This window comes from Mastigoproctus giganteus, chromosome 2 (assembly GCF_048544385.1).
Source record: "Mastigoproctus giganteus isolate SK-2022 chromosome 2, ASM4854438v1, whole genome shotgun sequence".
NCBI lineage: Eukaryota > Metazoa > Arthropoda > Arachnida > Uropygi > Thelyphonidae > Mastigoproctus > Mastigoproctus giganteus.
In genome coordinates, this window is record NC_143576.1 from 160,578,447 (window position 1) to 160,601,985 (window position 23,539).

The window sequence follows — 23,539 nt, forward strand, 5'->3', positions numbered from 1 at the left end:
GCCAATCAAGAAACAATATGGAAATATCTTAAATAACAGTTTTATTGTTTTTTGTCAAGTATTATTTAATATTTTTTCATTAATATTTTAAAACTCTTTCTTATAACATAATCTAGTTTTGTGGACCTCTTTTATTGTTCTTATTTAAGTATTAACTGCATGAAATAATAAACTAACTTTCGGTATATAGTTTTTTAATACTTAGAACGGTCATTAGGGCAGGGAACCGGTTGTTAAATTATTTGAATCCCACCACTGCCTTCAGACGTCTAGTGTATTCAATGCCTAGGCGAATAGTGGCTGTTATCAGTGCGAAAGGTTGCCGGGTATTAGGTAGCTGGTCACAATGCAGTGATCATAGAGTGTATATATTATTTATTTATTTTTATGTCGCAGGATTGCCCAATGTACCACCTACAAAATTCAATAAATCAATATTTTAAATAAGAAATTATTCTCAAATAAACACCAGGTGGCGAGTTACAAAGTGTGCGTAGTGTTTGTTGCTGTGAAAGAGGGGTAAAGTTTATAATCTTTAGAATATTGTGGTAAGTTTATTTCTTGTAAATATTTAAATGTGAACTTTATTGATATGCCTTTTAACTGATTTAGATTAAGAGAAATTAAGTGTTGCCAAATAAATACTAACAAATGGCGTGTTTCCTGGGTTTTTTTTTTTGTTTTTTTTAATTAAACAAAAAGAAAAACATTTCTGTGTAAACAACCTCTCACTCATATTAAAACAACAATTCTACTTTTGAATTCGCAAGAAAGAATTTTATGAGATACAGTAAATATTGAATACAATCGACAGTAGTTGGCTTCACCGAAAATTTATTATTACTTGAAATTATGATAGGATCTTAGTGTAGGTTAAAGAAAGCGTCAACCGTTTCCAAAATTTATAAGCACTTTCACTTGAAAAGGTAGGGGAGGGCACTCTGGATGCCAAGCACCTGGGTCTGCACAGACGACGATAGCGAGGAAAGACATCGAAATGCATGGTGTTTTAGGTATTATTAACCCATATCAGTCACGTTCAAATGTCGACGGCAGTTGTCGCAGTATGCCTAGAAAGCATAATGACATTTTTGTTCTTTTTTTTATATTAAATATCAAAGTAATATTATTTTATTGATAAGTCTTATTTACCTAATGAGCTCTTTCCGAAAACTTTCGATAAGTGACAGAGCCAGTTACTTATAATTACCTCAATTTGTAGTTATCACCAACAGAAAGTAACAAATTGTAAATTGTGTGCATTTATTGCAGCAGCATTCATGAGTTGAAAAATTATTGCAAGAGGACACCTTTGAGTTCTTCCAATATTATATGTTGCACATGTTTATTCATTGTTAAAGGTAATGCATTAAAAGTTAGCTTTATATTTCTTGCTTTTCCATTAGTTGGATCATTTGCTTGATCCTTATGCAGGTGGAAATGAAAAATTATTCTGCTTTTGAACTATTTGACAGATTCTTTTGGAATTTGTGGCTTTTTTTTTTTAATAGAGTTCATTGTAAGCTGATATGAGAGCAGGTTCCATGCTATATTACTATAAGTGCAAAAATTGTTTTTGTTTAGGTTATAAAACAAAATAATACAATACTAGAGAGCAATAACTGTGTCCAAGGCAGCTATTTAAAATTGTGTCCCACACTCATCTCCTGTTGAATCTATCATATAAACTTAAATCACTCTGTTAACCATTGCACCCCTTCCAGGCTTGTAGCCAAGGCAGGCACCATTGACATATCCTTATCCAGGTTTTGGTGTTTAAGATGATCCTCTCACTACCTACCTACCTAGGCAGTGGTGTAACTAGGCCAATAACTAAATCAATTACTTGGGTCTCCAAATCAAAGAACGACCTAAAGCTGAGAGGTTTTTGTTTCCTTTTTTTTTTTAAATTTCATAAAATATTTGGAAAAATTATTAACAGAGTAAATTGAAATATTCTTCACATGTGTAAACCTGATGTAGCCAAATGGTTAGTGCAGGAATGTCCATTTTGGTGACTTAATAGGGAAGAAATATTCCGGAGCTGGAACTACTGCCACCATTTTATATTACACAATTTACATTCATGCATTTGAGTTGACCATTATTTAAGTCCACATTACTGCTAAATATGGTAATGAATGTATTCTTTTCAAAAATGATTATTTGTAAACTCTCTCCTGACTTGTGTGGTACTGCCAGAGTAGTATTAGTAAGGCCTAGTGATGCAAGGAAGCAAACTTTTTCTGCATCAGCCAATAATAAATAAATAAGAAAATTTCAAATAAAACAGAGTATTAGCATTAGTAGAGGCATTTGATGCAAGAAAGCAAGCTTATGCAGCATCAGCCAAAAAAATAAATAAAATAAATAAATAAAAAATAACCACTTCCACTTCACTCCTCTGTTTGTTCGAAATATCTGTCCAGCTGAGCCTTAAACTTATTTAGGCTATCAACTTCCACGACAAGGGATGGAAGTCTGTTCCACCAACCAACCACCCGCTGGCTAAAGGCAAACTTCCGCACGTCCATCCTACATCTGTCCTTCCTGAATTTGATTTTATGCCCTCTCAGGTGATTATTCTGAGCAAGAGGAAGAATCCCATCAGCATTGAGCATGCTCAAACCATTCAAGGCTTTATACACCTCTATCAGATCACCTCACTGGTGCCTAGTCTCCAGACACTGTAAATTGCAAAACTTAATCCTTTCTTTGTAAGAGCACCCCTTTGTTCCATTCACTAATCTTGTTGCCCTTCTCTGTACTCGTTCCAGCAGCTCTACATCCTTCTTGAAATGAGGCCTCCAGACCTGTATACAGTACTCTAGGTGTGGCCTGACCATTGCCTTATACAAGGGAATAATCACCTCCTTATCCCTGCTAGAAAAATTCCTATATATCATTGACAATACAACATGAGCTACTCTTGCAGCCTGTCTGCACTGCTCAGAGAACTTCATATCTGCCTGCACAACCACCCCCAGGTCCCTTTCATTCTCTACCACTGTCAGTGTAGTACCACAGAGTTGATATGTTGCTCTGGGGTGGCTTTTCCCATATGTAGTACTTTACATTTGTCAATGTTAAACTTCATTTGCCACCTCTCAGCCCATCTGCTCAACCTTTCCAGATCCTGTTGCAGCAGCATAGTGTCAGTAGTGTCCTTGACAACCCTGCCAACCTTCATATCGTCTGCAAAATTGGACATTAAGCTTGATATACCACCATCAATATTATTTATAAATACAGAAAACAATAATGGACCCAATACTGAACTCTGAAGGACTCCACTAATAACATTAGTCCACGATGAGCAGTGTCCATTGATTACCACTCTGTCTTCTCCCCCTCAACCACCCCTTTATCCATAGCAGCAATTTGCCTCCAATGTCACACTGCTCCAATTTCTGCAGCAGTCTTCCATGTGCAACAGTATCAAAAGCCTTTCTAAGATCCAAGTATATAATATCAAAGTTATTCCCTGCATCCAGTTCTTTTGTGGCTGCATCATAGTATCCAATCAAATTGGTCAGGCAAAACTTCCCCTTAACAAAACCATGCTGTGTCCGAGCTATAACTGAAGTCTTGTCTAGATGATCCTGCAGTGCTTCTTTAACCAGTGCCTCCATTAATTTTCCTAGAACAGAAGTTAAACTCACAGGTCTATAATTACTTGTGTCAGCCTTTGATCCTCCTTTGTGAATTGGGGTCACATTTGCACGTCTGCAGTCCATGGGTACCTCCCCTGACTCCAAGGAAGCTCTCATAATTATGGCTAAGGGTTTGCTTACTTCCTTTGCTGCCTCCTTTAATATAACTGGATAGATCCCATCCATCCCAGGTGCCATTCTTGTGTTTATCTTCAACAATTTCTCCTCCACTTTACTCTCAGTTATTACAAGATTCTCTTATTCACCTCTATCGGATCTTCCCTTAGATGTCTGGTTGTCATACTCTGCAGCTCACACCTTCTAAGCCATTCCTCATATATGCATCACTTTGCACTCATCACCAACCTGGTTGTCTTCCTCAGAAGTTTTGACTTTTTTTTTTTTTTTTTTTAGCTGCTGTCTCCAGACCTGAATATAATATTCCAAATGTGGTTCTAACCATCCTCCTCTAAGGAGGGTTAATGATATCCTTCTCTGTACTAGTAAAGGCCATATAAATCAGACAGGACTCCATGTATCTTCCTAGCCACCTATTTACATTGCATGGAAAATTTTATGTTAGATTGAATCATAACATTTCAGGCATTTTTGTCTTGAACTACTTTTAGTCCATCCCATCTTTAGCTTATATGTAGCTCCAGGATTTCTCTTTGCCAAATGTATAAGCTTATATTTAGAACCATTAAAATTGCTATTAGTTGCTGTTTTTCAGACCATAAATGCAACTGATATTTTTAAAGTAATATTATACTTCCTAGTTCATTTCACAAATATACGTGGTCTGAATTCTAATCTCAACAATGTCCATTTTCACTTGCATGATTCCTTTCGCCTCAAAGGTGGTACTTGTGCATATGTCTGTTCCGATGTTCCCTGTCAGAGACTTGGTAATTTGGAATCTCCACTTTTCGATCTTCTCTGGCTTCAAATCTCTCTACCTCATTGTGTAAAATCCATCTGTTGTCTCTACCCTTCTCCCAACTCCACTAATCACTTGGAGCTCTTCGACTTCCTCTCTTTACAACTTGACTTTCTCCAGTCCAACTTTCCTAACAGTGAGGTAATTTTCCTTGGTGATTTTAATGTTCACAACTCCAGCTGGTGTCTGTTTTCTAGTCACACCGACCCAGCTGGTCGAGATGCTGAGGCTTTTGCAATTTCTAATGACCTTGCACAGATTGTTCATTTACCTACAAGAATACCGGACAATCCCAACCATACAGCCAGATCTTTTTCTCACAAATAACTCTTCAAAGTACCTGGTCAAAGTGAGTGTTCCTTTAGGTACCTTAGATCACAACTTGGTAATTGTCTCTTCTCCAATGGAGCCTTTATTAGCATTAGCATTAGTAGAGGCATATGATGCAAGAAAGCAAGCTTATTCAGCATCAGCCAAAAAAAAAAGAAAAAAAAACAACCACTACTCCCATTTCACCCCTCAATTCGTTCGAAATACCTGTCCAGCTGAGCCTTAAATTTGTTTAGGCTATCAACTTCAACAACAAGCGATGGAAGTCTATTCCACAAACCAACTGCCCGCTGGCTAAAGGCGAATTACCGCACATCTATCCGACATCCGTCCTTCCTCAATTTGAATTTATGCCCTCTCAGGTGATTATTCTGAGCAAAAGGAAGAATTCCATCGGCATTGAGCATGCTCAAGCCATTCAAAGCCTTGTACACCTCTATCAGATCACCTCGGCGATGCCTAGTCTCCAGGCTCTGTAATTTGCAAAACTTAAGCCTTTCTTCGTAAGAGCAACCCTTTGTTCCATTCACTAATCTTGTTGCCCTTCTCTGTACTCGTTCCAGCAGCTCTACATCCTTCTTGAAATGAGGCCTCCAGACCTGTATACAGTACTCAAGGTGTGGCCTGACCAATGCCTTATACAAGGGAATAATCACATCCCTGTCCCTGCTAGAAAAATTCCTGTATATCATTGACAAGACACCATGAGCTACTCTTGCAGCTCGTCTGCACTGCTCAGAGAACTTCATATCTGCCTGCACAATTACCTCCAGGTCCTTTTCATTCTCTAGCACTGTCAGCGTAGTACCACAGAGTTGATACGTTGATCTGGGGTTACTGTTTCCCATATGTAGTACTTTACATTTGTCAATGTTAAACTTCATTTGCCACCTCTCAGCCCATCTGCTCAACCTTTCCAGATCCTGTTGCAGCAGCATAGTATCAGTAGTGTCCTTAACAACCCTGCCAACCTTTGTATCGTCTGCAAACTTGGACATTAAGCCTGATACACCATCATCAATATCATTTATAAATACAGAAAACAACAATGGACCCAACACTGAACCCTGAGGAACTCCACTAATAACATTAGTCCACGTTGAGCAGTGTCCATTGATTACCACTCTCTGTCTTCTGCCACTCAACCATCCCTTTATCCATAGCAGCAATTTGCCTCGAATGCCACACTTCTCCAATTTGTGCAGCAGTCTTCCATGCGCAACAGTATCAAAAGCCTTTCTAAGATCCAAATATATAATATCAAAGTTATTCCCTGCATCCAGTTCTTTTGTGACTACATCATAGTATCCAATCAAATTGGTCAGACAAGACCTGCCCTTAACAAACCCATGCTGTGTCTGAGCTATAACTGAATTCTTGTCCAGATGATCCTGCAGTGCTTCTTTAACCAGTGCCTCCATTAATTTTCCTGGAACCGAAGTTAAACTAACAGGTCTATAATTACTTGTGTCAGCCTTTGATTTCATGGCTATTCCCAGCCTTGTATTGTTTGGCATTATAAGAATGCAAAATTAGCATTAGTAGAGGCATATGATGCAAGAAGGCAAGCTTATTCAGCATCAGCCAAAAAAAAAACACACCACTCCCATTTCACCCCTCCGTTCGTTCGAAATACCTGTCCAGTTGAGCTTTAAATTTGTTTAGGCTATCAACTTCAACAACAGGTGATGGAAGTCGGTTCCACCAACCAACCACCCGCTGGCCAAAGGCAAATTTCCGCACATCTATCTGACATCCGTCCTTCCTCAATTTGAATTTATGCCCTCTGAGGTGATTATTCTGATCAAGATGAAGAATCCCATTGGCATTGAGCATGCTCAAACCATTCAAAGCCTTATACACCTCTATCAGATCACCTCTCCGGTGCCTAGTCTCCAGACTCTGTAATTTGCAAAACTTAAGCCTTTCTTCGTAAGAGCAACCCTTTGTTCCATTCACTAATCTTGTTGCCCTTCTCTGTACCCGTTCCAGCAGCTCTACATCCTTCTTGAAATGAGGCCTCCAGACCTGTATACAGTACTCAAGATGTGGCCTAACCATTCCCTTATACAAGGGGATAATCACCTCCTTATCCCTGCTAGAAAAATTCCTGTATATCATTGACAAGACACCATGAGCTACTCTTGCAGCCCGTCTGCACTGCTCAGAGAACTTCATATCTGCCTGCACAACCACCCCCAAGTCCCTTTCATTCTCTACCACTGTCAGTGTAGTACCACAGAGTTGATACGTTGCTTTGGGGTTGCTGTTTCCCATGTGTAGTACTTTACATTTGTCAATGTTAAACTTCATTTGCCACCTCTCAGCCCATCTGTTCAACCTTTCCAGATCCTGTTGCAGCAGCATAGCGTCAGTTGTGTCCTTAACAACCCTGCCAACCTTTGTATCATCTGCAAACTTGGACATTAAACTTGATATCCCATCATCAATATCATTCATAAACACCGAAAACAACAACGGACCCAACACTGAACCCTGAGGAACTCCACTAATAACATTAGTCCACGTTGAGCAGTGTCCATTGATTACCACTCTCTGTCTTCTGCCACTCAACCATCCCCTTATCCATAGCAGCAATTTGCCTCCAATGCCACACTGCTCCAATTTGTGCAGCGGTCTTCCACACTGCTCCAATTTGTGCAACAGTATCAAAAGCCTTTCTAAGATCCAAATATATAATATCAAAGTTATTCCCTGCATCCAGTTCTTTTGTGACTACATCATAGTATCCAATCAAATTGGTCAGGCAAGACCTGCCCTTAACAAAGCCATGCCACGTCTGAGCTATAACTGAATTCTTGTCTAGATGATCCTGCAGTGCTTCTTTAACCAGTGCCTCCATTAATTTACCTGGAACAGAAGTTAAACTAACAGGTCTATAATTACTTGTGTCAGCCTTTGATCCTCCTTTGTGAATTGGGGTTACATTCGCACATCTCCAGTCTATGGGTACCTCCCCTGAGTCCAGAGAAGCTCTCATAATTATGGCTAGGGGTTTGCTTACTTCCTTTGCTGCCTCCTTTAATATAACTGGATAGATCCCATCCACCCCAGGTGCCTTTTTTTATGTTTATCCTCAACAATCTCTCCTCCACTTTCCTCTCAGTTATTACAAAATCATCCAGCTCACTGCCAATGTTTACTATACCTACATCATTCTCCTTCCTGAATAACTCCTCATGCGTGAAGGTAGATGCAAAATACTCGTTTAGAATGTTAGCCACCTGAGCAGGATCCTCAACTGTTGAACCATCAATATCCAGTGGACCAATCTGATTCATCCCTTTCCTTCTTGAGTTTAAATATGTAAAGAACTCTTTTCTGTTTTTCTTTGCATCCTTTGCCAAGGTCTTTGCATCCTTTGCCAAGGATGGCAAAGGATTCAACTTCTGATGTCAATGTTTGCTCAGATCATGTCAGTGAAATTATTCGTATAGGAATTGAATCCTTTGTTCCACACTCCACTTTAAAATCTTGTCCTTTATCTGAACTTTGGTTTTTCAATAAATGTGCTAAGGCTGTTCAAGAAAAGAACGTTGGATATCGTAATTGGCTTGTTTCCAATTCTTCATTATCTGCCTACACCAAAGTTCGCAACAATTGTAAAGCGGTCATTAATCAGTCCAAACTAGATTTTGAACAGACTTGCCCTAACTGTAGCCGAGCATTCTGGTCTCTTGCCAAAGCTATTGGCCGCAACTTTTGCCCATCTCTGTTCCCACCTCTGTCAAAACCAGATGGTTCTTTTGTCACTTCAGCCAGGGATAAAGCGGACCTGCTAGCATCCCATTTTTCTTCAAACTCATGTATTAATGATCTTGGTAAAACACCTCCCACCATTCCCAACATGCTCCATTCAATGCCTTCTGTGGTCTTCTGTCAAAAGGATGTCAGAAGGATTTTGACGAATCTCGATGCTAAGAAAGCTCCAGGTCCTGATGGTATTTCTCCACTTGTTCTCAAACTTGTGCTCCTAACCTTACTCTTGTTCTTTGCCGCCTTTTTTTACTTTCTTATTCCAAAGGTGCTTTTCCTTCTGCTTGGAAATTTGCTCATATCCAGCCAGTTCCTAAAAACGGTGACGAGTCCCTCCCATCCAATTATCGTCCTATTGCAATTACTTCTACTCTTTCTAAAGTAATGGAAAAATCAATTAACTGCCAACTCTTAAACTACCTAGAAACCTTCCGTCTGATCAATGATCGCCAGTATGGATTCCATACTCTGTATTCTGGCTTATGTTACTCATTTATGGACAAATTCAATGGAAAAGTTTAGTGAAACATAAGCAGTTGCTCTTGGCATCTCAAAGGCTTTCGATCATGTTTGGCTTAAAGGTCTTCTAAACAAGCTTCCATCTTATGGTTTGCCAACTATTTTTTGTAATTGGTTATCCAGTCTTCTCTCTGATCGCTCACTGAGGGTGATGGTAGTTGGCTCTCTGTCTTCTAACTTCTCCACTAATGCTGGTGTCCCCCCAAGGTTCAGTTCTTTCCCCACGCTTTTCCTCTTGTATTTTAATGACTTTCTCTTCCATTGACTGGAAATCCTATCCATAGTTTTGCCAATGATAGCACATTGCAGTCCACTTTCCAATTTGAGAAACCTTGCCCTATCTCACTCAGCTTCAACTTCTCGAATATTTGCTACCAATTCCTTAAATGCCGATCTCCAGGTAATTCTCCAGTGGGGCAAAGACAACTTAGTTGATTTCAATCTTTCTAAAACTCAGTCTTGTCTTATATCTCGCAAAAAGAATTCTTCTGCTCCTATGTTTACTGTTGATGACACTCCAATTTCTAGGCAAGTTGATATATCTTTTTTGGGGATTACCCTGACTTCTAATCTCTCTTGGCACAAGCACATTACAAATATTGTTTTCTCTTTCGCTCTCGTTATTTTTTCTTCCAAACAGCTGTTCACTCTGTACAAATTGCAAATCCCCCCTACCATGGAATATTGTTCCCACATCTGGGGTGGTACCCCCAAAACCTCTCTCAGGCTTCTAGATTCCATTCAGAAGAGGGCAGTTAGGTTAATTAATGACTCCTTTCTAACAGTCTCTCCATTCTCTGTCTCATAGACGTACTGTTTCTGCTGCATGCCTTTTCTACAGATACTTCCATGGGCACTGTTCTTCTGAATTGGCTTCTATAATTCCTGCTCTCTCTTTCAAAACAATCAGAACACATGCTGCCACCAGCCAACATCCGTTTACTGTCCAAATTCAAACTCACAGAACCAGCTTTTCATCTTCCTCGTTTATTCATTCAACTGCCGTTTTCTGGAACAACCTTCCTTCTCATGTATTTCTTGAAAATTAGTGTACAGAAGTTCAAGTCTAATGTCAACAAATATCTTCTTTCGTATTCTCAACTTCCAACCAAAGCGCGTTACTAAGTATTATAGGTTGTAATACCTCTGGTTTGGGGTTTTCATAAAAAAAAATATATATACTGTAGAAAGCCAAAGTGAGCGAATGTGTTTTAAGTTGGCCCCAGTGAATTAACTGAAGGGGATTGAGATTGGGTGTCTAGTAGATTTAAAATTTGTTTAATTTACTTTCTGTAATTTTTAAATCTTATTTCAATAATTTTGTAAATTTTATTTCAGTAATTTTGTGAAAATATAGTATTATACAGTATTTGTAAATTTAATTGTTAACTTTTCTAAAATATTTCTCCCTGGTAACTTCAGTAGCTTAATTTTAATTTAATTTAAATTTTTAATTTTAGTGGATTGTTTTGGTAGCGGCTTAATTTGTGTAATATTTTGTTAATTTAACTTCTGTAATGCATTGCAAATTTAAATTTTGTGTAATCTTTCTTAAGTTCAGATTTTACATAAATAATGGTTGTTACAAGATCCACTTTCAATACATCATCTGAGTACATGACCCAGAAGGAAATACCTGTGGAAAGGAGTATCTTAAATTAAAATTTGGTGTGCTACTAGAAAAATTTGAGTCATTGAAGAAATGGGTGCTTGCCCACGAAAACAATGTAACTGTGAGCTCATCGGAATCTCAAATATCTTGTGACTGGCCAAGTGATGCAACCCTGATTCTGATCCCAGAACAGAGTAGTCATTTGCATTCTGCTCTGGTTCAAGAGGATTTAGTTTTATTGGAGGATTGTTGTCAGGAAAATTGGTAGCTATTTTTTGCAATAAAGATAGGTGGACTAGAATTAACTGAATTGATTGAATTAACATCACCAATTGATGATGTTATCAACAGATTGTCATATCTTGATGCTCTTTTTACTAGGGAGTTAAGAGAGCATAGTTATTCATTTGGGGACAAATGATAATAAACGAACACAACCTGTTTGTTTAATATTGTTTGTTGGTTATATATATAGGACCATGCTGAAAAAATGCCACGAGTTAGATCGGGATCTCTATATGTCTGTAATTCTGTCCAGACATGATAGCAGGGATTATATGCTAAAAGCCTTGTGGATCAACTCAAGACTTCAGGGATTCTGCAAGGCTTTTGAGGAGGGTAAAATTTTTACCAGCATGGTCTTCTCACTTGAAATAGAAGGATCTATTTTGTAGAGACAGTATTCATTTGAACAAAGCTCTGCAATGAAAAGAGCCTTTGCTGAGTCAAAAGTTGTCTGCCAGCATAGAATCTGTGTGGGTTAGTTGGAAGCAATAGTGTAATGAGAGTGTGAGTTATCTATGGACCAGAAGGTGTTGAAGAGTATGACAAAAGTCTCTACATGCAGATGGAAAGGGTGAGCAAATATGAATGTCTTATGTTTTATTATTTGCCCTTAATTGATTGGAATAAGTGGGAGTGGCTCTCACCATAGGAAACAAATTTTTTAACTAAACTGGATAATTATTATTTGTATCAACATGTGGAGTAAACACTAGGAGTAAGAAAATTCTAGACCTCATCATTACTCATCAATCAGATGGCATCACAGGGCTTACAGTACAGCAGCCATTTGCTAGTAGTGATCGTGCAATCATTTGGAAGTTTAAGATGTTGCTTATGGTAAATTTCAATTAACTATTTAATTATTGGTAAATTAAGTTTTAATTTCAGAAAAGGGGACTATGACAGTTTAAGACTTTACATGGCATTTATGAATTAGGCAGATTTCAGAGGGAGTGCGAATATATTAGAATTATGGAATACCTTTAAAATAGTAATCACAGACACCACAAATGCATATATACCATTAAGAAAATAAAACATGAGATGAATGAATACAGAGCTGGCCAGTCGAATAGAGCAGAAAAAATAGTATGGGAAAGTTACAAAGTGATGAAAAGTACTGAAGCCTACAACAGATACAAGCTTATCTGTAATAGTACAACAGAAAAGGTTAGGGTGGCAAGGCTGACTGTGAGAAAACTCTGGCTAAAAGAGAAAATAATGGGGACAAGAAGTTTTTCATGTATTTGAATACAAAGAAGGAGAAAATGAATTAGATCGAGCCATTGTGTGAGATGGGTGTAGAAAAGTGTTAGATAACCCTGCTGCTGATGTGCCGTATGAATTTTAATAAGTACTTTGTCAATCTTTACTGACAAAAGTCCTTTCATAGTGAAGCGGCTGAAAAGCATGAAATTAACAGATTGAAATTTCAAATTATTTATTAGAAAAACTTTCAAGCTTCAAGGCAAGTAAGCCTCCTCCTGGAATTAATGGCATATACTCAGTAACTAGAGGTGACTAGAGAGTACATTGAACTATTAAGGTTAATTGTGAGGTCATCATTAGACTCAGAAGAGATTCCTTTTTATTGGGAAGTGCAAACATATTGCCAATACATAAAGTCAAACTACAGACTAGTTAATCACACTTCATTGGTAGGAAAAATCTTGGAGACAGTGATTATGAGTGCAATGCAGTGACATTTAGATGGAAATGACATTCTGAAGGACTCAAACATGGTTTTTAAGGGGAAAATCTTGTTTAACTAATGTGGTAAGCTAATTTGACATAGTTCCTCGTGAGCTGTATGTAGGAAACAATTTCGACATAGTGTATTTGGATTTTAGCAAGGCATTTGACTCATTCCCTCATGATAGGTTACTGTATAAGGAATTTTTTGGGATTACTGGGAAGGTTCTGAGATTAATCATAGAATGGCTGAAGGGTAGAAGGCAGAGAGTTGTGATTAAGGAATATTTTTCAGATTGGTGTAATGTCAGAAGTAGGGTCCAACAGGGATCATTTCCTGGACCACTGTTTTTTCTGATTTTCATAAATGACATTAATGAAGGGATAGGTGTGATGTCAAAATTTGCAGATGATATAAAGATTGGGAGAATTGTTAATGATCATTGGCAAGCAGTGCTCCTTCAGGATGACTTGAACAAGTTTCAAGAATAATCAGAAAAGTGGCAGCTATGTATTAATTATATTTATTGCTGCAAAATGAAAGGTCTTACATTTGGAAACGGCAACTCCAAAATAACTGCTGATGCTATCGAGGCAGTGTTAGGTGGGTCGGAAAACTGCTAGCTTGGGGGGAGACAAAGACCAATAGATTGACAGTAGCCACTGGCAGAGGTGAAAGAGAAGCCTGAAAAACAAGATGCATGGTATTTCAGATACTGCTGGGAGCCATTGCGGTACAAGTAAACACATGGGTTGTGTTAGGGTAGCTAAGAATAGAAACAGGTGCAGGTATACTTGTGTGTACACCAATGCTAGGAGTTTAGTAAATAAATTTGATGAATTTGAGGTATTGCTCAAAACATCAAAGGCAGATATTGTTGGGATATCAGAGACGTGGTGTCACACAGATATAAGGGATGCAGAACTGCAATTTGGGGAGTACAACGTCTACAGAAAGGATAAACAGGATAGGAAGGGAGGAGGGGTTATGCTATTAGTTAAGAAATACATAAAATCCAGGGAAGTGAAGCCAGTCGACATTGCTGGACTGTGCAGTGTCGAGTCAGTTTGGTGTGACATAAGCATTGGGAGATCAAAATTGAGAGTAGGAGTGTGCTATAGGCCTAATGACTCTGATGAGTATAATAAGAAACTGTACAGGGAAATAGTGGGCCCGTAAATCAGAGAGTCTTATAATGGGGGATTTTAATTTCCCAGATATTGACTGGAATTTGTGGGTTGGTCACTCGCACACTAGCAAGGCTTTTGTGGATTTATTGGATGATTGTTTTCTACATCAGCATGTTCGGGAGGCAACTAGAGGGAGTAATACTCTTGATTTGATTATCAGTAGTGATTCTTCATGCATTAAGAATCTACAGGTAAATGAATCACTAGGTGGCAGTGATCACAGTGTGCTAAAGTGGGATTTACTCAAAGAGGTAACTACCATTAGGGGTAAAGGGAAGGGTTATTGCTTTCGTAAAGGCGACTATGATGGACTGAGACAGTATTTAAATTCTATACAGTGGGACCAACTGATGATGTTACCAACAGCAAATTCAAAATGGGAAGCATTCAAAGAACTTATCTTGGAAGCTACTAGGCTTTACATACCAACTAAGAAATATTGTTCAAGGTTTAGGCCTAAGTGGATGTCAGGTGAACTAACCAGACATATGGCAGAGAAGAAAAATGCATGGGATACATACAATTAACACGTGACACAGAAGCCTATGATAGATACAAGTTGATCTGTAACCAAGTTACAAAGGAGGTTAGGCAGGCGAAGGCAGATTACGAGAAACCTTTGGCAAGGGATGCAAAGAAAAACAGCAAACAGTTCTTTACTTATGTAAACTCTAGAAGGAAGGGGATGAATCAGATTGGTCCACTTGATATCAATGGGTCAACTGTTGATGATCCTGCTCAGGTAGCTAACAAACTAAATGAATATTTTGCATCGACATTCACACATGAGGAGTTATTTAGCGAAGGGAATGCCAGAGGTGTATTCAACTCTGGCAGTAAGCTAGAGAATCTTGTAATAACTGAGAGTAAAGTGGAGGAGAAATTGTTGAAGATAAATACAAGAAAGGCACCTGGGGTGGATGGGATCTATCCAGTTATATTAAAGGAAGTAAGCAAACCCTTAGCCATAATTATGAGAGCTTCCTTGGACTCAGGGGAAGTACCCATGGACTGGAGATGTGCAAATGTGACCCAAATTCACAAAGGAGGATCAAAGGGCGACACAAGTAATTATAGACCTGTTAGTTTAACTTCTGTTCCCGGAAAATTAATGGAGGCACTGGTTAAAGGAGCACTGCAGGATCATCTAGACAAGACTTTAGTTATAGCTCAGACACAGCATGGTTTTGTTAAGGGGAAGTCTTGCCTGACCAATTTGATTGGATACTATGATGCAGTCACAAAAGAACTGGATGCAGGGAATAACTTTGATATTATATACTTTGATCTTAGAAAGGCTTTTGATACTGTTGCACATGGAAGACTGCTGCACAAATTGGAGTAGTGTGGCATTGGAGGCAAATTGCTGCTATGGATAAAGGGGTGGTTGAGGGGGAGAAGACAGAGAGTGGTAATCAATGGACACTGCTCATCGTGGACTAATGTTATTAGTGGAGTCCCTCAGGGTTCAGTATTGGGTCCATTATTGTTTTCTGTATTTATAAATGATATTGATGATGGTATATCAAGCTTAATGTCCGAGTTTGCAGACGATATGAAGGTTGGCAGGGTTGTCAAGGACACTACTGACACTATGCTACTGCAACAGGATCTGGAAAGGTTGAGCAGATGGGCTGAGAGGTGGCAAATGAAGTTTAACATTGACAAATGTAAAGTACTACATATGGGAAACAGTAACCCCAAAGCAACGTATCAACTCTGCGGTACTACACTGACAGTGGTGGAGAATTGAAAAGGACCTGGGGGTAATTGTGTAGGCAGATATGAAGTTCTCTGAGCAGTGCAGACGAGCTGCAAGAGTAGCTCATGGTGTCTTGTCAATGATATACAGGAATTTTTCTAGCAGGGATAAGGAGGTGATTATTCCCTTGTATAAGGCAATGGTTAGGCCACACCTAGAGTACTGTATACAGGTCTGGAGGCCTCATTTCAAGAAGGATATAGAGATGCTGGAACGAGTACAGAGAAGGGCAACAAGATTAGTGAATGGAACAAAGGGGTGCTCTTACGAAGAAAGGCTTAAGTTTTGCAAATTGCAGTGTCTGGAGACTAGGCACCAGCGAAGTGATCTAATAGAGGTGTATAAAGCCTTGAATGGTTTGGCATGCTCAATGCTGATGGGATTCTTCCTCTTGCACAGAATAATCACCTGAGAGGGCATAAATTCAAATTGAGGGAAGACGGATGTAGGATAGACGTGAGGAAATTTGCCTTTAGCCAGTGGGTGGTTGGTTGGTGGAACAGACTTCCATCTCTTGTCGTGGAAGTTGATGGCCTGAATAAGTTTAAGGCTCAGCTGGACAGGTATTTCGAACGAACAGCGGGGTGAAGTGGAAGTGGTTATTTTTTATTTATTTGTTTATTTATTTATTATTTTTTTTGGCTGATGCTGCATAAGCTTGCTTTCTTGCATCAAATGCCTCTACTAATGCTAAGTTTCATATTTGATATATACGTGCAGAAGAACTTTCTTTTCCAGATATGGGGCATGCACGAAAATTTAAAAAAGGATTGAAAATTACTCCCTTTATGATGGCATCAAGTGAAATTCGTAGATCTGATCATTGCGAAGTAACTCTCCAACATTTGCTATATATGGCAATGAAAATTATGCAAATGCATACTGCAGAAAATTTGCAAATTGCATTTAAATCGGTAGAAATAACAGCTAACGTTACTTGTTCTATATTGGAAATTGAAAGAATTTATAAACAAGTCAGAGTCTAACTTGGCATTTCTAAAATCAATTCCCAATTCAGTATATTATTGGCATTAACGTAAATGAGATGTGTTTGCCGTGATTCATCAATTAGGAAAACCTACAATGTTCTTGATGTTGAGTGCGTATGAACCAACATGGCCTGTATTACTATGTATGTTATACAAATTCAGATATAAATGAGAAATTCTAACTATTGAAGTTATGGCTCTACCTTACGTGGAAAGAGCTTCAATAATAAATGAGGACCCTGTAAGTTGTGCCGTATACTTTAATAAAATTATTGAGAATAAATTCAAAATTTTAAAATCGAAAAGATATAGTCCTTTTGGGAAATATGATGTGAATTTCTTTAAATGCATTGAATGTCAACGTAGAGCAAGTCCACATGCACATATTATTATGGATGAACAATGCACCCTTTGCACCATTAGAAGAAAAAGAAGGTGGGTTGGAAGAAGCAATCCAAATGATTGATGCATTATGTTCTATAGAGAAAACTTCAGATTATTCAAATTTACAGCAACATAAAAGTATGTTTATCTGTTATAAAAATAATAACGCAAACTGACACGAATGTCGATTTGAAGCACCTTTTTGGCCAATGTTTCAAACTCATATATTGATACCGATGGCCACAAATGACAATCGAAGATTAGCTTATCACAAAAAATATCGTAAAATGCATGACTCGTTAGAATTGGATAATAATGTTAATTTCGAAGAATTCCTTAAATCAAATCAATGCCAATCAGTAGAAGAATATCTAAATATTTTGAGGGTTGGTATAAAACGACCACATGTATTTCTTAAATGCAAGATAGAAGAGAAATTTATGATTAATTACAATCCTTGGATTTTAGGAATGCTCAAGGCTAATTCGGATTTACAATTTATCATAGAATTTCTAACATAGAATATTCATGTGCAGCATATGTAGTTGAATATGTGAATACAACTAACATAGGAATAAGCAACCTGCAATGGAAAATTATAGAGTTACAAGAAGAATATCCTGATGTGGATATAACTGATCTAACATGAGCATTAAGTGTAGATGTATTGAATTCTGTGGAGATGAGTTCACAAGAGGCAGCTTGGTATTTATTACGAGACCCAGTGCCCGGCCTTCAAGAGCAATTGGATACGTGCCAATGGTGTGGCCATATGAATGTCAGAAATTACATAAATCAAAAGATGAATTGGATGAACAACAAGTTAATAGTGAGTCTTTGGATATATGGAAAGATAGTATTTTTGATAAATATGAAAAACGGGGTGAAACATTAAAAGATATAACTCTTGCACAATTCATTGCTTATTATTGAAAAGGAAATGGGTGAAAAGACAATTTCCTAAAATAATTCGATATCGGAATTATAATACAATGTGTCTTCATACACGAAATGGTAACTTTACACATAATTTTAGATTCGTAATGAGTTCCTGCAGTAAAGACGTTTTTAACGGCTGCCGCTGTGACTTTATCAGTGACACTATCAGTCTCAGAGTAGAGCGGCAGCAACTCGTTATGTACCTGGTACGTCATTACATAATTTATTATTTATTATTTTTTGGCTGATGCTGTAAGCTTCCTTTCTTGCATCATATACCACTACTAATGCATCCAAGAACAATGCGAGTGACCTTGACCAGTGCCTTCTGGCCTCAGACAGTGCTTTTCCTCTCATAACATGCTGCTCCCTTTTAGTACGTGACACCTTTGTTTAGCATGACATTTGAGGGGGAAAAAATCTACATACTGCATTATTGAAGTTCTAGTCATGCATGTCAACAATTGTGACAGGTACTGTACCTGGGTTTGCCACATGCACACCTGACAGTATTCCACAGGCTGCTACTGATATTCTTCCATGTGTTGGACTGACTCCTTTGAACTCAGCTGAGATAAAATTTATGTCACTGACTGATTGCTGTACATATGATACTCCTGATAATGCCAAATCACAGCTAAGTAACTCTACTGCGGCTGTGATTCCTGTTGACAATTCTGTAATAAATATTGCTTGTGCCTCTATTGAAACAATCCTCAAGTGGATACGGACACTACTCTAACAAAGGTTAAATCTGCAACCACTATCCCTTTCGCTGAATGTCCTCCTAGAGGAAATTCAGTGAAAGGGATAGTAGTTGCAGATTTAACTCCCCAAATTCCAATTCTGCATTCCTTATATCTGTGTGACACCATGTCTCTGATATTCCACACTATCTGCCTTTGATGTCTTGACCAGCACTTTAAATTCTTCTACTATACTTCTAACATTGGTGTACATGCAAGTATACATGCACCTGTTCTTGCTCTTAGTTACTCTAACACAGCCCATGCAGCAACTTGCTTTCCAGGCTGCTGCTCATTCGAATAGAAGCGGTGCAAGAATCACTTCCACCTCTGTCTGTGGCTACTGTTAATCTATTAGTCTGCGAATCCCCCAAGCAGTTTTCTAGACAATCTAACATTGCCTCGATAACATCAGCAAATATTCTTGCACTCTTTCTATTTAAGTGTATCCCATCCCTGTAAAAGCAGTCTCTCCTGTTAACAAGCACAGACCACACTGAGAAAAATTCTACCCCATGAGCTTTTCACAAACAATTTCTCCAGAGCCAAATTGATTGACAAAGCTCTCATCATATACTCCCTCCTATTGTATACTCCAGACATCATATATTCCCTCCTATTGCACACACTTTCAAATTTAATCCTAACTCGCAACTATTTTTCAACATTGATCTGTACATGCTAAGTAAATCTGCAGATCTCCTACACTTAATTAGCATTAGTAGAGGCATATGATGCAAGAGAGCAAGCTTATGCAGCATCAGCCAAAAAGAAAAAAAAAAAAAATAAACACCACTCCATTTCACCCCTCTATTCGTTCGAAATACCTGTCCAGCTGAGCCTTAAAATTTATTTAGGCTATCAACTTCAACAACAAGGGATGGAAGTCTGTTCCACCAACCAACTACCCACTGGCTAAAGGCAAATTTCCGCACATCTATCCTTCCTCAGTTTGAATTTATGCCCTCTCAGGTGATTATTCTGAGCAAGAGGAAGAATCCCATTAGCATTGAGCATGCTCAAACCATTCAAAGCTTTATACACCTCTATCAGATCACCTCGCCGGTGCCTAGTCTCCAGACACTGTAATTTGCAAAACTTAAGCCTTTCTTTGTAAGAGCAACCCCTTGTTCCATTCACTAATCTTGTTGCCCTTCTCTGTACTCGTTCCAGCATCTCTACATCCTTCTTGAAATGAGGCCTCCAGACCTGTATACAGTACTCTAGGTGTGGCCTGACCATTGCCTTATACAAGGGAATAATCACCTCCTTATCCCTGCTAGAAAAATTCCTATATATCATCGACAATACACCATGAGCTACTCTTGCAGCCCGTCTGCACTGCTCAGAAAACTTCATATCTGCCTGCACAATTACCCCCAGATCCTTTTCATTCTCTACCACTGTCAGTGTAGTACCACAGATTTGATACGTTACTCTGGGGTTACTGTTTCCCATATGTAGTACTTTACACTACTCATTAGTGCCAATGTGTATAACAATGTATCACCTTTTGTTCCCTTAAAAGATATCTGCTTTACTTCATCAACTTTTGCCACTGGCAGACATACACTGGTATGTCTGCCAGTGGCAAAAGGATTCCACCTATTCTTTTTGCACAATATATTTCCTGTTTCCCTGACAATTAAATCACTAACAATAACTAGCTCCTGTGAGACCAGTGCATTCTGCCCTGAAAATTGCCACTGAGTTGCCTGGTGCACAAGAGTGCACCAGGCAACTCAGCGAAATTAGGTGCCAACTCAGCATTTATCAAACACTGAGTTGGCACCTAATTTCTTCACATTCTGTGCACCTAGCACACACACACAAAGACATCCTCCCTGGCTAGATCATGTCCTGTTCCAGAAAGGTCCGCAAACATTTCACATTTTGCATTTTTTTTTAGACTGATGTTTTGGAGAATTGCCCCTTTAGCTCTCCCACAAGCCACAGCACTTCTGCTACTTTGTGCATGTTGCTTTGCTGCTCTAGTCTCGTGCATGGTTTCCATTTAATTACAATTTGATTAACAATAAAAATGAATAAGATTTATAAATTTAATTGATTAATTGACAATACTATATTAAGCTAAGAGATTCCTAATACAGTGCTACATATTACATTCTAATTTTGCGTTATACCTTACGCTATCAAGTTCGAGAAAAAAAAACGTGTTTCAAACGGCACAAGGTTTTACTTATAGTAGGTAATAACCTACAAAATCTCTATATAAATTCAAAATAAACTAAGTAGTGTTACTAGGAATAGAAAACTACTTTTAGAAAATAAATTAATGTGTTGATTAAGTCAATAAAACAACAAAAATTTAAGATAAACTTCTTTGTTAACTGGAGCCATAAAATCTCCACCCATACAGAGATACTCTCATTCCCAGCCAACAAATCTGAAACCATGTGAGGGACAATAACTGAGGGATTGTCCCTCACATGCTTTCAGATTTTAGTAATACAGTAAACCCCCGCTATTCGCGTGGGTTACGTTCCTGAGAAATGCCGTGAATACTGAGTTATGGCTCCCATAATAATAAAGGGGTTCCATTCCAAAGTATGAAATATATAAGAAAAACTAGTCTAAAATTTTGTCTATGTATGTATTTTATATACCTTCATAATATGACTGTGTACATAGACAGTACATAGTGAAATGCAAGCATATGGCATCGATATGAAAATAAGAAAGAATTTAATATTAAATGTAATATTTATTAGAAATTTCAAACATCTTTCAAATCAACGCCTTTGCTAGCAAAAAAAACTTATCCGCCAGTGCTATCACCAGTTTCGCTAAAGTGTTGATAAAGGAATTTTGCCTTTTCATGAATGACGAGTGAACTTAACGAAATTTTATTTTCAGTTCGGTTTTCTATCCACAGATTTAAAGCCTTTTCCATTTTTCGTAATTTAACATCACGAGTTACAGAGCAAATTTTTGAAGCAATTAGTGCGTTTTCCGGACCGTTGACTCATTGATTTTAAATGTTTTGCCACTGAGGAGACACTTTCACCATTAGAACCTTTATCTAATAACTCAATTTTATTCGCTAATGTCATCACCTTCTTTGATGTTTTCACATTTCCCTTGTTATTCGTAGCCATATTTTTGTATGGGTTAGAAAGAACTTGTCCACAATAAAGTCACTTTCTTCCATTAACACACTCGAAAAAGTCTGTTTTACACTGCAAAATGGTAGATTTATCACTTGTAAGCATATCAATTTATAAATTGATAAATTTATTCAATTTATAAGCATATAAATTAAAAACAAATGACGAAACCCTCCATGACAAGCGCATAACACATGCTGAACAAGGATTAGTGAGAAACATCCACACACACGATTTTGTCACCCCTCTCCCCCCACCCACTGAGCACTGTTTTGACTAGGAAAGATAATTTTAGCCACGTCAATGTTTTTTTATGGCAGAAGATGTTCATGGCGCTTTAAAATTCACATTTTTTAAGGTTTCATTTTATATTAAATCAGCGACTGCGAATAGTGGGGGTTTACTGTGAGGACACTAATGACAGTACGTTGCTGCAACAGGATCTAGAAAAGTTGAGCAGATGGGCTGAGAGGTGGCAAATGAAGTTTAACATTGACTAATGTAAAGTACTACAAATGGGAAGCAGTAACCCCAGAGTAACGTATCAACTCTGTGGTACTACACTGACTGGTAGAGAACGAAAAGGACCTGGGGGTAATTGTGAAGGCAGATATGAAGTTTTCTGAGTAGTGCAGACGGTCTGCAAGAGTAGCTCATGCTGTCTTGTCAATGATGTACAGGAATTTTTCTACTAGGGATAAGGAGGTGATTATCCCCTTGTGGTACTACACTGACTGGTAGAGAACGAAAAGGACCTGGGGGTAATTGTGAAGGCAGATATGAAGTTTTCTGAGTAGTGCAGACGGTCTGCAAGAGTAGCTCATGCTGTCTTGTCAATGATGTACAGGAATTTTTCTACTAGGGATAAGGAGGTGATTATCCCCTTGTATAAGGCAATGGTCAGGCCAAACCTTGAGTACTGTATACAGGTCTGGAGGCCTCATTTTAAGAAGGATGTAGAGCTGTTGGAACGAGTACAGAGAAGGGCAACAAGATTAGTGAATGGAACAAAAGGTTGCTCTTACGAAGAAAGGTTTAAATTTTGCAAATTGCAGTGTCTGGAGACTAGGCACCGGCGAGGTGATCTGATTGAGGTGTATAAAGCCTTGAATGGTTTGAGCATGCTGTGCTGATAGGATTCTTCCTTCTTGCTCAGAATAATCACCTGAGAGGGCATAAATTCAAATTGAGGAAAGAAAGATGTAGGATAGATGTGTGGAAGTTTGCCTTTAGCCATCGGGTAGTTGGTTGGTGGTACAGACTTCCATCCTTTATTGTGGAAGTTGATAGCCTAAATAAATTTAAGGCTGGGCTGGACAGGTATTTGGAATGAACCGAGGGGTGAAATGGGAGAGTTTTTTTGGTTTTTTTTTTTTTTTTGTTCGATGCTGCATAAGCTTGCTTTCTTGCATCATGTGCCTCTACTAATGCTAATATTACTTAGCATTTTTTTAGCATTAGCATTAGTAGAGGCATGTGATGCAAGAAAGCAAGCTTATTCAGCATCAGCCAAAAAAAAAAAAAAAAACCCTCTCCCATTTCACCCCTCCGTTCGTTCGAAATACCTGTCCAGTTGAGCTTTAAATTTGTTT

At 38.3% G+C, this 23,539-nt stretch overlaps 1 protein-coding gene across 3 annotated transcripts in view; it reads left to right on the forward strand.

Moving 5' to 3' along the window:
- The first annotated feature begins 476 nt into the window (after positions 1-476).
- LOC150089705 (phosphatidylinositol 4,5-bisphosphate 3-kinase catalytic subunit alpha isoform-like) overlaps positions 477-23,539 on the forward strand; it is a 291,320-nt gene continuing 268,257 nt past the window's right edge. For all 3 annotated transcript variants that reach the window (XM_090389607.1, XM_090389609.1, XM_090389608.1), the window contains exon 1: positions 477-548. The gene's annotated coding sequence lies outside the window, so the exon portion shown is untranslated. The remainder of the gene's footprint in view (positions 549-23,539) is intronic.